Genomic DNA, 16035 nt, shown 5'->3' with positions numbered 1-16035 from the left:
CACGATGGAGAGCAGTTTGTTCATTGACCTCATGTACCTCACTGACTCAAAATGCCATCAAATTCTGAGTAATGATGCTTCCGGGCTTCTATGGAAGTTGATGATGCCCACCCCCAGCAGACAACAGCAAAATAAATGACACTGGCAACCACAGACTGGCAGAAGATCTTATGTTTCTATGCAGCACTTCGGTGGAGCCATTATATTCTTGGGTTTTATATCTGATAGCCTCTAGTAGAGATGGCACGATACCACTTTTTTATGTCCGATACCGATACCGATATCATAAATTTGGATATCTGCCGATACCGATATGAATCCGATATAGTGTTTTTTAATCAACAAAACTGTTTTTTAAATATCTTGCTGCATTTTGTATAAGTTCATACTCAAGTTTAAAACAACAACTACACTAAAGCTATTCTGTTATACCTGTATGCAAAAAAAAATATTTCATAGTTCAGCAATACTGATCAATCTAATAAACTTAAACCTACACCATCCTCCCTATTCTGGTATTTTAAAGAGTACTTAGCATAAATATTAAGCAACCTAACTAATAGGGTTCCAACTCCCAGCAACAACAAAAATAAATAAATAAAACATAAGGAACCACCCCTCACGCTCCACCTCATGATGCTTAATCGACGTAATCAACCTTAATTTGATGCAGTGTGGAAAAAAAAATGCACAGAAATCAATTATTTTTCAAGAAATATTAAATAGATTCAACATCTTTCTTCAACAAAATTGCAGACTGCACAGATGGTACCTTCCCAAAGGAAAAAGTACTATAGCTTACTAGGGTATATATATTAGACTTAATAGTCACTATATACAGTAATTGACTTCTATTCATTTTACATCAAATTAAAACTTTGGGTGTCAGATAATTATTTATTAAAAGCTAGAGAATAAGAAAGAAAAGTATGTCTTTGTGCCCCCTTTTCTCTGTTAATGCCCTATCGGCCCCCCTGGCTAAACTTTGCTAGATCCGCCCCTGCACAGTTACCAGCGTCAGCTACGTAGAAAAAGATCCTCGAGTAGAAAGTAATATTAAATAAATTCTAACAACAGCTTATCAAGCTTAAACGTGCTGCTGTTGTTCAGCCGCTGGTTTCCTCTTTCTGGTGCAAAGTGGGCCAAAAGCAAACTAGAGACACGGACTCGCGACAGAAAAGCCGATCAGCTGATCGTTAAGCAGTTTCATGATTGAAGTAGCAGCAAGAGAGAGAGAGAGGCAGTCGCTCCATATATTAGTTGTTAAGCTTAACGCAGGAATGCTTTACAAACATTCAGAGATGGACTTACACACTTGCTTTACTTCTCTCGGGGATAACTTTGTCGGAGATGAAATGCCGGGTTGCTAGCGAAGCTCCAAATGCTATCCAGACCACCACAGGTCCTGCATGCCACAGCCGCTCTATCACGTGATGCCTACTGCTCCAACGTGCTAACGTTCTGAGGTGAGTTACGGCGTGTTGCAAGTTTTGTGAGGTGCTTTCGTGATATTTAATGGATCGGATTACATTTTTTATTTTTCTCCGATATCCGATCCAGTAATTTAGGTCAGTATCGGACCGATACCGATATGTAATATCGGATCGGTCCATCTCTAGCCTCTAGTGACCACAATAACGTTTTCACATCTGATACAATTTGTCTCTTTTTTTTTTCTTCTTCTTTGGCACGTACATTAACTTGCTTCTTCACTGTGATCTTGCCAAAGCTCTTTTTGGCTCTTTTCATAGACTAAATTTGACCAAATTTCACACAGATACATCAAAATGAAAAAAAAAAAAGAGTGAATTTTTTATGTCCAAATTGTCAAAAGTCAAATGTTGAAACTGCACCGGAAGGCACTTTCAAACTGTGCGAAACTCTCATTGGAAATAACATGAACTGAAGCAGACAGCAGCTGTGGCTGTTCTTAGAAAGCAGGAATTAAAAAAATCGTGTTAAGTCTGCAGACACAAAATGCTTAATGGTCCTAAATTTTAAAATTAAGTCTAAACTAACTATAATTTTTGGCACTTACCTAAGGAGAAGAATACAGTAGGGATTTGGGGGCAAATGCTACAACAAAGTGACTAGTTGAATTACAGGTGGCAGAAGTTATAAGTACATTCATCATGGGGGTGCATGTCATGGTAACTTTGGACTAAGTGTGTCTAATCTTCTTAACAGTGTTAATTTTGACAGCAAATTTAGATCTAGTTTAAAAAAAGTTTGTTCTGTAAAAGTTTGTGTTTTTAACGGTGAAAGTTGTGCCACGCAGTTTTCAAAGTGTTTTTTTTTTTTTTTTTACGTCAAATCCAAAATGTGTGCGTATGTCCCAGGCGTTGATATTTGAAACGTGAAAACGCATCACGAGATGCAGGGATACTGGGAGCAGGTTGAAGCCCTCCCACCCCATCACCATACTGTTTGTCAGGGGCAGCTGATATGTGTGCATCTAGGGTCTGATTGGATCTGACACATTAAATTGTCAGTACATTTCATCCTCGTTATTGTCCTTGTGCATTAAATTTGATTTCGTTATCATCTTGTTTTCATCAGGGCGAAAATGACGTTCAGTGACGAAAACATAACAAAAATCATTGGTCACCAAAATGAACCAATTCTGACCACACCTGTACTTTAAAACATTTCCATTTTTGACTCCATGTCACTAGTTTTCATTGTCATGTGTCTATTGCATACAGTAAAGTAGTCTAAGATCAGAGGTGGCACATTTTCTTCACATGCATGCTATTGTATCTAATTTTAACATTTCAAAACAAATTACGTTTTAATTGCCATTAATTAGAAAGATATCACTTTATATAAAGGAGCAGCTTCTGTTTGCGTATAACTTTCCACACTGTGGCAGGCGGAGGAGTCTGGATTTAGTTTATGTTTTGGTTTGACTGGGCGGTGATTTGGAGACACAGCCTGTCTTAGTCTTATTTTGGAGACAAATGTGAAAGTCAGACACAGAGTGACCTGGAAACTTTGGCTTTCATTTGTTTCCAGTCAGAAAATGGAACGTAGATGACGCCTCCAGTGTTGTCTGGATGGCTTGTACTCATACCTTTGAGTGAGAACAGAAAGTGAATAGGCCTATAGCCAGATGTTGATGAAACATTATAGTGTGGTCTTTTGCTTCTTTCCTTTGACATGGGCTACCTTTAATAACCAATAATTGTCCACAATTTTAACTGAAGAGTTACACTTGGTAAGTCCCAGTTCCTAAATAACTTACCTAATTTGTAATTGTTATTTGTTTATGATTTTTTTCTTGCTAAACTGATAAAATCTGTAAGTTTATAGTAGTACATACATTAATCAGCTGCCAAATGTTAAACGTCTGGGACATGTCAAGTATTAGATAAATGTGTTTAAATGAGTTTTTATGGGACTGAGTCACTAATGGACCTGTGATATAGACACAGACATAGCCTTGGTGGTCTCACTCAGAGCAGACACATTTTCTTTGTCTCACTGCCACAGATGCTCAATCCATTGGACCACACACACACACACACACACACACACACACACACACACACACACACACACACACACACACACACACACACACACACACACACACACACACACAACATCCAGGGATATGCACATTACTTCCCACAATCACATGCAAAATCTTAGGATGCAGACATTGGGACTCCACATTGACTCCCTTACAGACAAATAGTCTGCAGTGTTTGTGAGGGAATTGTGCCTCCTAACACTTCTATGCCTGTTCATATGTCTTTGAATGCTAATCAAGAGCACAATGGGATCTAAGACCACCTGGAAACTAATAGTGGGGTTGAGTCATAGCCCTGTTCCCTCTGAGTCATAACCCTGGACTGGCCCAGTCTGAATAAGCAGGAGATGAGACCAAAGGCTGGGGGTGAGATTGTGGGAATTGTATAAGGAGAGAAAATTAAAGGGAGACAGGGAATTAATTTATTTATTATTTTAAATTAAACATAAATCCAAGGCAATCACATGTTTTTGTCTTGGTGGTCATTTTTGAGGCTCTCGTGGGTCTGTGTTGCTAAATTCACATATTCTTAAATTGCTGAGATCATTGTCATACTGGAGGTTTGGTCCACTTACAACAGTGAATTGTTGCTGCGCTTTTAGCAGTCAGTCTGGCAGTAAGTATTTTGCTTGCACAAGGAACATCCGTCCATAAATCCATCCGTCCATAAATCCATCCGTCCATAAATCCATCCGTCCATAAATCCATCCATTAAAACTGGAGTTCTGTGATGTGCAAGCTTTTTTCCTTATATGATAAGATTTCTACTTGACATAATGCACGTTTAACTTCATGTGACTAATGTGCGTAGGTGTAACAGTGATTTACTGTATTTCGTAGTGATGGTGAAAGCTAAAAGAATCGGTATGCCTTACCCAAGGAGTCCCATAAAATCTGAATTTTAAACAAACAAAACAAGTGACTACCATACTGATACATAGTGTTTATTTGATTCTGTTCATACTTATGATAAATGAACGCAGCGTGACAGTAACAGAAAAAGTGAGATACAGTAAATGGCTGTGTGGGTGCTGGATTATTCCCACTTGTAAAATCTCTGAGTCCTTCTGCCTAACAGTGTTTCCATGCAAAACATTACCAGACAAATTGTTCCACTTACGTCAGCGCTGCCACTGCAGCGACCAATAATGGCAAATTCATGGTTTAGAGGACAGAGGAGGGAGTGTTTTTTTTGACAAGATGGAAAAGTATTGGCAGAGAGATAACATGATAGAAATCCTAAGGTGAGATCAAATATCTTTTTTTCACATAGTTTAAGTAAGTGCAACAACATTTCAACTTTTATTGGCTCTTAAAGGCCAAGTCAAATAGAAAGTGCCATTAAAGGGATCCCATTAGGTTTTTCTGTTAAGGAAAGCCATTGTTACAGTAGTGGATGGTCGTATTACACACAGCCACATGAATATTAATGTATGTGCAAAGCTCAGGCTCTAAACACTCCTTTTTTTCTATTCTTTACTCTCTGTGATGTCACAGAAAGTGGATATCTTTTATTTGGCCATCTCACGCACACAGCTCTGGCTGTTGGCACAGAAGCACCACCAACTTGTGGTTCAAACCTCAAGTGCCAGGAGCATCCAGTCAGAAGAAATCTGACTTCACCAACTTCATCTTCAGCCTCATGAGCAGGTCTCACTGTTGGTTATTGCTCCACGTACCACTGAGCATTAAACGCATCCCCAATATTCAACAGATTTTTTTTCACATGCTACCTGCACTCCTTAAAGTTAAGCTGTCGTGTGAATTTTTAAATACTTTATACAAACATACTTCAGTTTGTTGTGTTAGTGGTTGTTTTAGCAACATTAAAAAAGCTGACTAAGTGGAAAAAAACTGGAGTATAAGTGCGTGGCACCAGTTTAAAGGTTGTTTACTAACATTTAAGATATACTATTAAGGTTTTTTTAGATTAAAAAATGTGTTAGGATAGCAACCTTTCATTTAAATAGGAGTTGGTGACACAGTTAATGTACTGCTGTCAAGAGAACACAGAGAATGACATCCTGCCTTTTTTTTTAGATCAATTAATTGTTCTTATACGGTTAAGGCAGCTAAATATTTATACATATAGGGTTAAAGCAACTAAACACTTGGTCAGTAAACCGCTAACAATCAAGATTTCATCCTGCTTTAGATTTATGAGAAGGCAAGTAATGCAACAGCCATCAAAACTGAAAATTACGGTGTTACACAGTCATGTTTGCACAAGATGCAATCTGCAATACTGGTTTCATGCATTTCAGGCCCACCAAGCCACTGATAAAAATGAAGATAAAATGCCTTGAACATTCAGAAATACTACAACAGCAACGCAGTCAAAAAGCCCATCTGAGCATATAAACAGCATAGGTCATAATTTGGTTGTAAATTTCACTATGGGCTATTTGAAAGGCACAACACTGGTGCCTTTTAAAGGAAAGAAAATGGGAAAAGATGGATTTGTGTTCTATTTCACTGTCTCAGATTTGTTTAGGAAAGTCATGGGACATTTCAACTGATCAAGCCAGAGATTGGGAGCTTTTCAGGTACTGGAAAACAGGCCTATTCACTGGTGGATTGGAAGAGTTTGTTTGCTAATTACTCCAAATCAGCAAAGTATAATAATGTTAAAGGTGTCAGTACACAGCTACAACATAAACTGTAGACAAAGATGACAGTACCATACTACATGTCTTCAGGTGATAATTCATAAAGACTTGCTTTTTTTTAAACTATAACATTCAAAGAGTAGCAGGAAATGTGAAAAACTCCCATTGTCTTTATGGTGTGGTAGAATGTTTAGTGCCATATCTCAGCTGTACAACACATATTTGATTCCCACACGGACACTAAAGATAGACTGCCATGCTATTCATTCTGATAATATGTGTAATGGCTCCTTGACTCATCTATAGACTCAATCTCCCACAATCCTCCCACAATGAGCACTCTGCTGAGCCAGCATTTCTCAACGTCTTACTTTCTCTCTTGATTTCTGTGCATGTACTCAGCAGAGCTACGTGGCAGTCAAGTAAACAGGCTTGTTTTTCTGTTTTGGAACACCTAAGCTAATTTCTTGGTAACTGTTTTATTAAAACTGTTGAAAACAACCTAATTAACAAAAAAAAAAAAAAAAAAAAAAAAAAAATATATATATATATATATATATATATATATATATATATATATATATATATATATATATATATATATATATATATAAAATTTATTTTTAATCCTTATTCTCTGTGTACGTGTGTTTGTGTGCTGTACTGTGACGTCTTGAACTTTCTTGATAAAGCAGATAAAGTTTCAGTTTCTGTGGATTTTTGTTTTCTTTGCATGTTTATCTGTGGCAGCTGTTCATATTGACTGCCTGGTTATTTCTTTTTTTTAAATCCACCATTTTCAGGGTGAATTTTACCCCAGAGACAGTTGGCACGTAGGGAAAGTCTTTCTCTGTAAGTTTAATGATGATCACATTATTTGGAGTTTGTTAGAAAGTCATAGCTCATTGCACGTCTTTGTTAACTGAGAGGAGTCTGTAGATTTTTACAGGGTAATAGCTTCCCAGCTTCTTCTGGGTTGTGAGATTATTTGGTATGGCAAGGTTTAAGAGTGGTTCCCAATTAGTTGATCTACTTTTATTCATACTAGAATGCCTTGGCAATTTGAAATGGCTTGAATTCTTGGTCAAGTTTATTTGTAAAGCACTTTTACCAAGCCTGACCAAAGTGCTTCACAGGCAGCCAGTATAAAATGATATTAATATTAATGACAAGAATGATAACTATACGATATCAAGGCTTAGCTTAGCTTAGCTTAGCTTGAATTAAAGGCCAGAGGCAGAATGGAGTCTTGAGCAAAGACTTAAAAATAGAAACAGTTCTATTATCAAATGGTAAGGTATTCCAACGACACGGGGCAACAGCTTAAAAAGCTCGGACACCTCGGTTTTTAAGTCTAGATCTTAGAATATTGAGGATCAGCTGATTACCATACCTCATGGCTCTTACAGGAGTGTGTTCATTAATAAGCCAATCAAGAGAAACGATCAATAAACCTTAATATTAATCCTAAAATTAGCAAGGAGCTAATGAGTGCAGCTAAAACTAGCGTAATATGTTCATGTTTTCCCGTCCCAGTTAAACGTCAAAGAGCATTTTCTACTAGCTGAAGCTAACGAAGTGATGACTGTGGTAAACCTACATAGAAAGGATTACAATAATCTAGTCATGTCATGATAAGAGCATGTATAACTCTAAGTCATTATAAGAAAGGTGATACTTTGATTTTCTGTTGGGCTCCACATGGTTTCTGTTTGGACAGCTTACATTATGTATTTTGCTGACTTCTCAAATGAAACAATAGCCAGTCAGGTAGCAACTGGTGGGCTTATTTTACTTTAACTCACAAAAATGATGACTGATTTCCACTTATGCTGACACACACTGCCCATTTAACCTCACATGACTCATTTCTTCAGCTGCCTTTGTAAATGTGATTTACAGTGGCATGGCAGAAAGTCAAGGGGTTGGCAATTTGGGGAAATCTGTAGGGTGCTTACTCGGGTTACGGCTTTCCCAGTTCATATATTTGAAATGTTATTTGATGACCAATCCTTAAAGCGCTATAAACATGGTTTTAACACTTTATTGTTCTTCTAGTAAGCCTAACTTCAAAAACCAGTTCATGCCCCCACATTTATAGGTATGGACACAAAATAAACAGATCTAAACACAGAGCAGCACGAGCATAAGCATATTCTTTTTTCTTCGTCTATTTTCCACATAAAAATGATATTATTTCAGTTTACGTTCACTCTTTTATTTTCCCTGGTCATTCACACCCCACTTGCAGTGGCTTTATTCCCCACTAATTGGACGTGATATACACTTTTACACACACTGTCTTAATTTAAGATTATTAGCATTGTACATACACCAGCACTGTTGTATTAAGCACTAACAAGATGAAGTTGACATGTAGCCTAGCTTTTAGCTAAATGCTACATGGCTATATGGTCTTAGGCCTTACGACTGTAGCACGTTTCGCTCATCAATTGAAATGGGAGTACTGAGACGATATGGTTCTGTTGCTTCATTTGTAATAAACAGAAAACGATTCAAGTTTCACAGAGCAGCTAAGTTTCCTATCTCCCTTTTAATAAACTGCCGTAACTGAAGCATGTGCTAATGCATGCCGAATGGTCTTCTACCAGAGATTACCATATAGAGCCTGCATTGTAGCGGTAATGCTGCAAAACTGTCATATCCTGTTCATCAGCAATATACAGTAATTAACCAGCCTGAACTACAGTAGCATCCGGTGTAATCTTCTGCTACTGCCAGTATGACTATGCACAATTTGCATGAGACATCATGCCCAAGTCTATACTTGTCTCTGTCTATGGGTATATAATAGGGGTATGTGTGAGTGTGTGTGCGTGTGTGTGTGTGTGTAAGTGTGTAAGTGTGTTGGGAAAAGTGTGGGAACTGCAGAGGAGGAAACGTGTATTTACGAAGTTGGCTCAAAGTTCCCATGAATTCCTCTGGATAGGAGATGGAGCTGGACGTGGGGGGTTGTATTACAATAACCCCAGAGGCAAACTGATTCATAATGTCAGTGCAAACTGTAATGGAGTATGTCAGGTGAAAAGTTACTGTAGATGCGTATGGATATAAAAAACAAAGAATTAGCAATAGGGTGATACACTTTCAGAATGATCCAGTAATTTTTTCCCACTTTATATGTTGTATTAATGCTCTGTTAATATGTATTAATGCCAGGCAAGGTGACAAGTTTCTAAATGTCACCAAAAGTGCTGGTCAAGATAAAAATGCAAATGCTTAAGGGCTCTGATAAATAAAACACATTCACGTGAAATAAAGCCATTTCCTTAAAAGCAATGATGGAGGATTTAAAAGAAATCACACCAAGTGGCTTAAAGCTTGTGCCCAGCCTTGTTTGTTTCCTCTGAGGTTATTGCTATTGTGATTCATCGGTCATTACAGTTCATCAGACTTATTGTCCTAAAGTTGCACTTTCACCATCAGTCTTATTCCCAGTTTTGACCTCAGAGATCTACCGAGTTTCACTTGTGCAATTATATATAGCTTGTACATTGATGCTGCACTTGCAGACACTTCCTAAATCACAAGTGGTAACTGGGCATTTAAGGATTAAACATTTTTGAGAAATGCTCTAATGTTGTCACTTTGTCGAACCTGAAGAAAAAGCCTATAAATAACTTTGAAGTTAACAAGTTTTACATGTTTATAAGACATAAAAATATGGTTGTTGGTGACTACATACACTCACCGGCCACTTAATTAGTTACACATTGCTACTACTGAATTTGATCACTTTTTGCCTTCAGGATTACCTTAATTCTTCCTGGCATAGATTTAAAAAGGTGCTGGAGACATTGATCTGAGATTTTAGATCCATATTGACTTCATACCCTCACACAGTTTCTGCAGATTGTTCAGCTTCACATGCATGATGCAGATCTTCTTTTCTGCCACAGTCCAAATATGCTCTATCAGAATGAGATCTGGAGACTGTGGAGGCCATTTGAGTCTAGTGAACTCATGATCATACTCAGGAAACCAGTTTGAGATGATTGGTATACCCTTTATGATCGCAGCATAACCACAGATGGGTATGCTGTGATCATAAAGGAACAGACATTTTCAGCAGCAATACTCATGTTGGTTGTGGCATTTAATGATGTTCAGTTTGTACTAAAGAGGCCAAAGTGTGCCAGTAAAATATCCCTACACCATTACCCCATCGCCATCAGCCCAAACCACTGATACAGGCACAATGGAGCCATGCTTTCATGCAAATTGTACCCCCAGTGTTCTGTTTTTAGCTGACAGTTGTGGCACCAGGTGGTGTCTTCTGTTGCTGTATACTGCATACTTTTGTAATGAGTGGTTATTTGAGTTACTGTTGCCTTCCTGTCAGTTCAAAGCAGTCTGGCCATTCTCCTCTGACCTCTGACATCAACAAGACATATTTGCTCAGAGAACTGTGGGAACTGGATATTTTTTCCTTTTCAGACACTTCTCTCTAAATCCTAGAGATGGTTGTTCAGGAAAATCTCGGTAGACCAGTTTTCTAGAAATACAAACGTTTAAAAAAAGTGTAGGGTTGAAAATTGGAATTTTCAAGTATTTCAGTTAGTGTCCTATAAAGGGTTAACGGTGTTCTAAACCAAAAGTAAAAATTATAGCATGTTAGGCAACCTGTTGTGCATAAGATAATTATCTAGTGTAATCAGGAAATTGTTCCTTTGTAGAACAATTTGGTAGAACTTTGTTTACTAGAGACCCAATTAGTTACTTTTTACAATTCTCCTTAAGAACACAGCAAGATTCTTTGTGGTTAATAAGTGAGGTTTAGAGTTGTCAGTGGGCTTTTGTCCTGCTACAGTACTTTCAGTACAGTTCAGCTACACTAAACATGTGCTCAGTCTAGTGCTACCTTTAAAGCTAGCCTGTGTAGTAAAGCCTGCTGGTCAGAACAAGTAATGGTGTACAATCTACTGAAGTTGGGAAGATTGTCTTTTATTGCCAGCAAATCTGTCAGTTCATTTAAAAAATGTCATTCTTTTATGAAAAAAGTTATAGACCTAGTTTTGAACTGGTGGATATCAGACCAATAAGCTTCAAACATGCAACTGTTGAGCTATTTCTTTAACCAAGGCACTTAGCCTGGTTTCTCCAGCCCTTTAGCTTGTGGGTGTGAAGGAAAGCAACTCCCCCAACACATGAAAGCTAAGAGACCATGCCCCTGGGAATTCTGGGAAAAGGGAAAACTGTCTGGTTGTTGTGCCATTTTCTCATGACACACACTGTGGGGTCGGCTCATGACATGCCTTCTCAGGCTTTTTCCTAAATACACATACACATGTTTGCACTTTAAGGCTTGTGAGGACTCTCAGTGAGAAAAGGAATTACAAAGCACATTGGAGAAACTTCAATTATAACAACTAAATTCCTAACCCCCACCTAAACCCTTGGACAGCACACTGAAGGTCTGTCTCAGTGTGCTGTCTCAGAGTTAGGACAAGCGTAAACAGCCTCAGTTTCAGTGGTTTTTTGTTTTTGATTTAAATTAGTTCTCACAAAGATGGACAGACACACTCTTTTCCTGCTTTAAAGGAAAAGAGTTTGAAGTGGAAAGTAGATAGATGGCAGGTTAAGTGTGTGTGTGTGTGTGTGTGTGTGTGTGTGTGTGTGTGTGTGTGTGTGTGTGTGTGTGTGTGTGTGTGTGTGTGTGTGTGTGTGTGTGTGTGCACTCAGAAGTTGGCCAGTCATTAGTAGAGCTCTGTGCGTTGGAGGAAGTGGTGGTTACTGATGACTCAGCCGAGCCATGCATTTCATTCTTTCTCTCTCCAGTCTCTCTGTGCTCTCTCCTTCCTCTGTCATTTGCTTTGCTCTTTACATTCTATTCATTCTTCTTTTCTATTCTGGATCTTTATTTTCTATTTTACTCTCACCCTTTCTGTCTCTGTCCACCACCTTTTCTCTCTTCCCCCTGATTCATCTTGACCTTTGGAGACATCTCTGAGTGTGTATTTTTGTGTGTATGTGTGTGTGTGTGTGTGTGTGTATGAGAGAGTGTGCATGTGCTGTGTGTCTGCCTTACTAGGATATTCAGCAATGTGAGTGGGAAGATAACTGGCTTCCTTCAGAGTGATTAAAACATTCCTTCTTCTTTATCCTCTCTCTCTTTCTTTCTCTACCCTTTTAGTTCTCATTGACTTTCTGATGAAGATGAGGATGAGGAGAGACAAACTGGTAAGTAAACCTCAAGCTGGACTTTAGCTTTGTTTTTTAGCACTGACTGATGTTTATCAGACTTAGAAGAAACACAGTTCTAGGAAACTCTCTTCTTTCATATTTTAATCTGTGTGCCGCTCGGTAGTAATTTCTGCAGATGTTGTAGAAAAGCTTTGCTTCTTTAAGACATTTGGTAAAATAGATCAAAGTAAAGGAAAGATCACACATTGTGTATTTATAAAAGTAGAGAAAATACAATCTTATAGAGCAGGAAGGAATCAGGTACTAGCCTGAAGATGTTACAAATGTTTCGGAACCTTGTGAATTTGATTGCGGGGCCATTCGAGTTCGTTTTATCCCTCTTAAGTAAAGAAAAAGACGTTAATAAGCTGCTTTTTTAAAAATAGAGCACACAATATTTTCCTACAGCACAAAATAGCACAGCATGCAAAACACAGGTTCGCCTTTTGCTGAGATGGGTTAAAAATAGGAAACGTAATGAACAATTGGACAGTGGAGAATGAAAGAGATGGTAAATAGCACTGTGAAGAAAAATGTTTTGAGTTAGTTGGCAGTCGGACAGGTTGTGGCAGATATTGGCTATATTCAGCACTTGGCATGTACAATAACTCTAAACTTAGTCATTTAATCATAGTGTGACGCACTGACCGCACCTCTAAAGGGCTAAAGTGAAAGTGGCGGTATTATATCTCCTGGTGATATTGAAGCAGCTGTCTGCAGATGGAACAAGGGGATCAAAGAGTTCCAGATCAGGAGCACGTTAATCACTTTGATCAGTCTGTGTACAAGAATGAGTATTTTAGTGACGTTAGTGGGAGTTTCACAGCCTGCGCTGACGCAAAGATCTGTAAGCTGTGTAAAGTCATGCTTATGAGGAGGAAAATCAAAAACACAAACATTATGCTGCGCTCCAGATTCACATTTTGAATGAACAGAAAGGCCTTTTTGAGTAGGCTAGCTAGAAGTGAGGGCTTTATTGCCTCACAGGTTGCAGCGTTATTATAACGTGCCAGACATATAGTGAGGCATAGATTGCAAAAGTAAATAAATAAATAAAAGTAATTAGACTATCACTTGGTAAATAAAGGCTGGAAGATTACTAGAAGGTTATTTTCATCAAGCGCTAACTGAGCATTGCTTTGCTGTTTGATCTGCAGTGACAGAAACAACAAACATATACACACCAAATGTTGAATTGTATCTGTTTATCTGACCAAAATCACAAAATCGAGCTATATCAGCTGTAGTTCATGTTAATGCTGCATTCAGTGACAAATGGAAACTTGCATATTTAAATTCTTGAGTGAGAAAAATGGACGAATATGAAACTAAACTGGGTAAGCTACTGGAGAACTAGCTACTGGGATTCTAGCTGGTACTCTGTGTGGTACATTGCTTCCAAAAAAGTGAGAGATTTGTTCATGATCTAATTCAACTTTGCACCACACAGCCTTTACCCCAGTTTGCCATTTTCGTGACAGGTGACGTTTAAATTATTTATCTAGCAGGTATAGCAAATGGAGCTCAGCTCTTTGGTGTAGATTAAGTCGGCTATAAAAATGTAGAGATTCATATTGTACTTTGTCTATTAAATCTATTAGCAGCAGTGATATTTTTAGCCACTTCTTTGTTTGAGTCACCAACTTAATGGTTCTAACCCACTAAGACACCTAAAATCATGTTTTCACACGGAGGAGCATTTTTGCAATGAAAGTTGAATAAATAAGGAAGGTTTTAGACAAAATGGCTCAAACTGCATCAGTAAAAAGGGTCATTTTATCCAGTTGCATTTATCATTGTAGCTGCGGGCACAGTCTTGCATGTCGTGAAAAACGTGATAGCTGGACAGTGAGCATTTCTAGCTTTGTGCTTGCTAAAAATCTTTCAGCTCTGGAACGTGAAGCCAGTGTGCAAGTGCCTTAAACTTTCATGGTTTCCAATGATCAGCAAGGGGCAACTCTTCCTTTTGCAAGTAGAGGCCCAGTTTAATAGATTTTAACGGGAAGATAACCCTCAGCTCCCTCAATCTATGATGCCAGTAAACACTAGCCTTATGAGTTTAGGGTTTCAGTTGTTAATTCCAAGGTGTAATTGAGACAACATGATGTTCATTTTGTAAATGATGGCTTTCATTTGTCCAAAGGACGTTAAAGTACAGTATGCTTTAGGGTGGGCTTCGCTTGTAATCGATGGATCGCTTCAGTATGAGTTTCCCTCAGTTTCTTAGTCAGATTCACTGCTTTTGTCACATACAAATAACAAAATAGCAACAACAAAAATGCTCAGCTTAAAGTTTCTTACTGCATTTTTCATTAACCAATGATTGATGTGATAGTGTCAAAGTCAATATTTTACATAACGTTCTACAAAAGCCTTTTTTTTAAACTTATTAACTACATAGATGTGTATTTTTGTACAAAGTTGTCACTTGGACAAATGCAGACAGTTGCTCTATGTTTCTGTCCAGTAATATGCTGAGACAGAAACACAGGAGATATGCTGAGTCTTGTTCGCGTATACAGCCTGTGGATGTCGTGACATGGCTCAAAACCTCTGAGATATGCAGCTGGAGAATTTATTGCCAGTGTTCAGTTCCTTGTGGCTCATTGGACATGGAAAGTATAATTTGGGCTCAAGAAGTTACAAACCTGTCATTTATGTCCTATGCACAAAAACATTCATGCTGAAAACAGGAGTCGAACGACTAATTAAAACATGATAAAGTGAACAGCTGTGCAAGCTAAACAAAATGCCCGGAGGTAGTTAGGTCACATGGGGTTATTTAATCAGACAAATATTATGGGAGTGTGTTAATGTGGACTTCTGGGAAGCCTTACATCTGCCTCATGTTTAGGCTTAAATCATCATTTAAGATGAAAGATTTCCCTTTTTACATGTAAATCCCTTTTAAACTGTTAACATGCCAAAAATGCATCAGCAGTGCCATTTCTCTACTCACACTGGAATGATGTATTTGACCTTGAGCTTCATTAAGTTCTAACTGTTAGGCCATGCTTGGTCTGCGCAATACTAATCATGCTTTATGAAGCACTTTGGGCTGTATGAAATTAAGGTCAAAATATGTACATAGAAACACAACTCTTTCACTCTCTTTCTTGCTCTCTGCTCTTTCAAACACTCCTTTCGGTCCACGCACTTTTCGTAATGTTTGATAAGTGGTATCAGTTTCCATGTATTGTCAGATGGCACACTCACTCACACACGACACATACACACAATGCACTCACACCCACCTATGCCAGCCCTGTTCCGCCAAGGCTCCCCCCGTTTACGGTAAATGTATGTTTTTGTCACCTGTGGGCCAGAATGAAGTGATGCAGTTAGTTTTGGTATCGTGTCCGTGGCCATGCATCTCCACCGCCAAGAGAGACTGAGAGCAGTGCAGCGTGGGTAGGCGTGGGAGTGCTGTGACAGAGATGACTCAGCTCTCTGTTGCCGGGTAGAGAAACGCCAAACACACTCCCACTCCCATACATTTAAAATTTACTGTTTTTAAGGTAGTTGTCATTCATGCCTCATCCTTTGGTAAACACCCATCTAAACCGTTCATCAGTCATGTGAAGGAGTCCTCTGAAATACATTGTTCACTTCACATTAATTAATTAGCTGCCTTGCATATTTCTATTGGTGGAAACAGCCTCTTGCGCAGCTAGCGCTTAATATTTC

The 16035-nt window shown here is 38.4% G+C and overlaps 1 long non-coding RNA gene across 1 annotated transcript in view; it reads left to right on the top strand.

The window, feature by feature from the left end:
- The window catches only part of LOC101475125 (uncharacterized), a 77724-nt gene that overhangs the window by 13969 nt on the left and 47720 nt on the right, over positions 1-16035 (top strand). The window contains exon 2 of the long non-coding RNA XR_001167975.3: positions 12299-12345. This is a non-coding gene — a long non-coding RNA (uncharacterized LOC101475125). The remainder of the gene's footprint in view (positions 1-12298; positions 12346-16035) is intronic.

Source organism: Maylandia zebra, linkage group LG13 (assembly GCF_041146795.1).
Source record: "Maylandia zebra isolate NMK-2024a linkage group LG13, Mzebra_GT3a, whole genome shotgun sequence".
Taxonomy (NCBI): domain Eukaryota; kingdom Metazoa; phylum Chordata; class Actinopteri; order Cichliformes; family Cichlidae; genus Maylandia; species Maylandia zebra.
The sequence above is the reverse complement of the archived record's forward strand: the minus strand, read 5'-3'. Positions and strand labels throughout refer to the sequence as shown.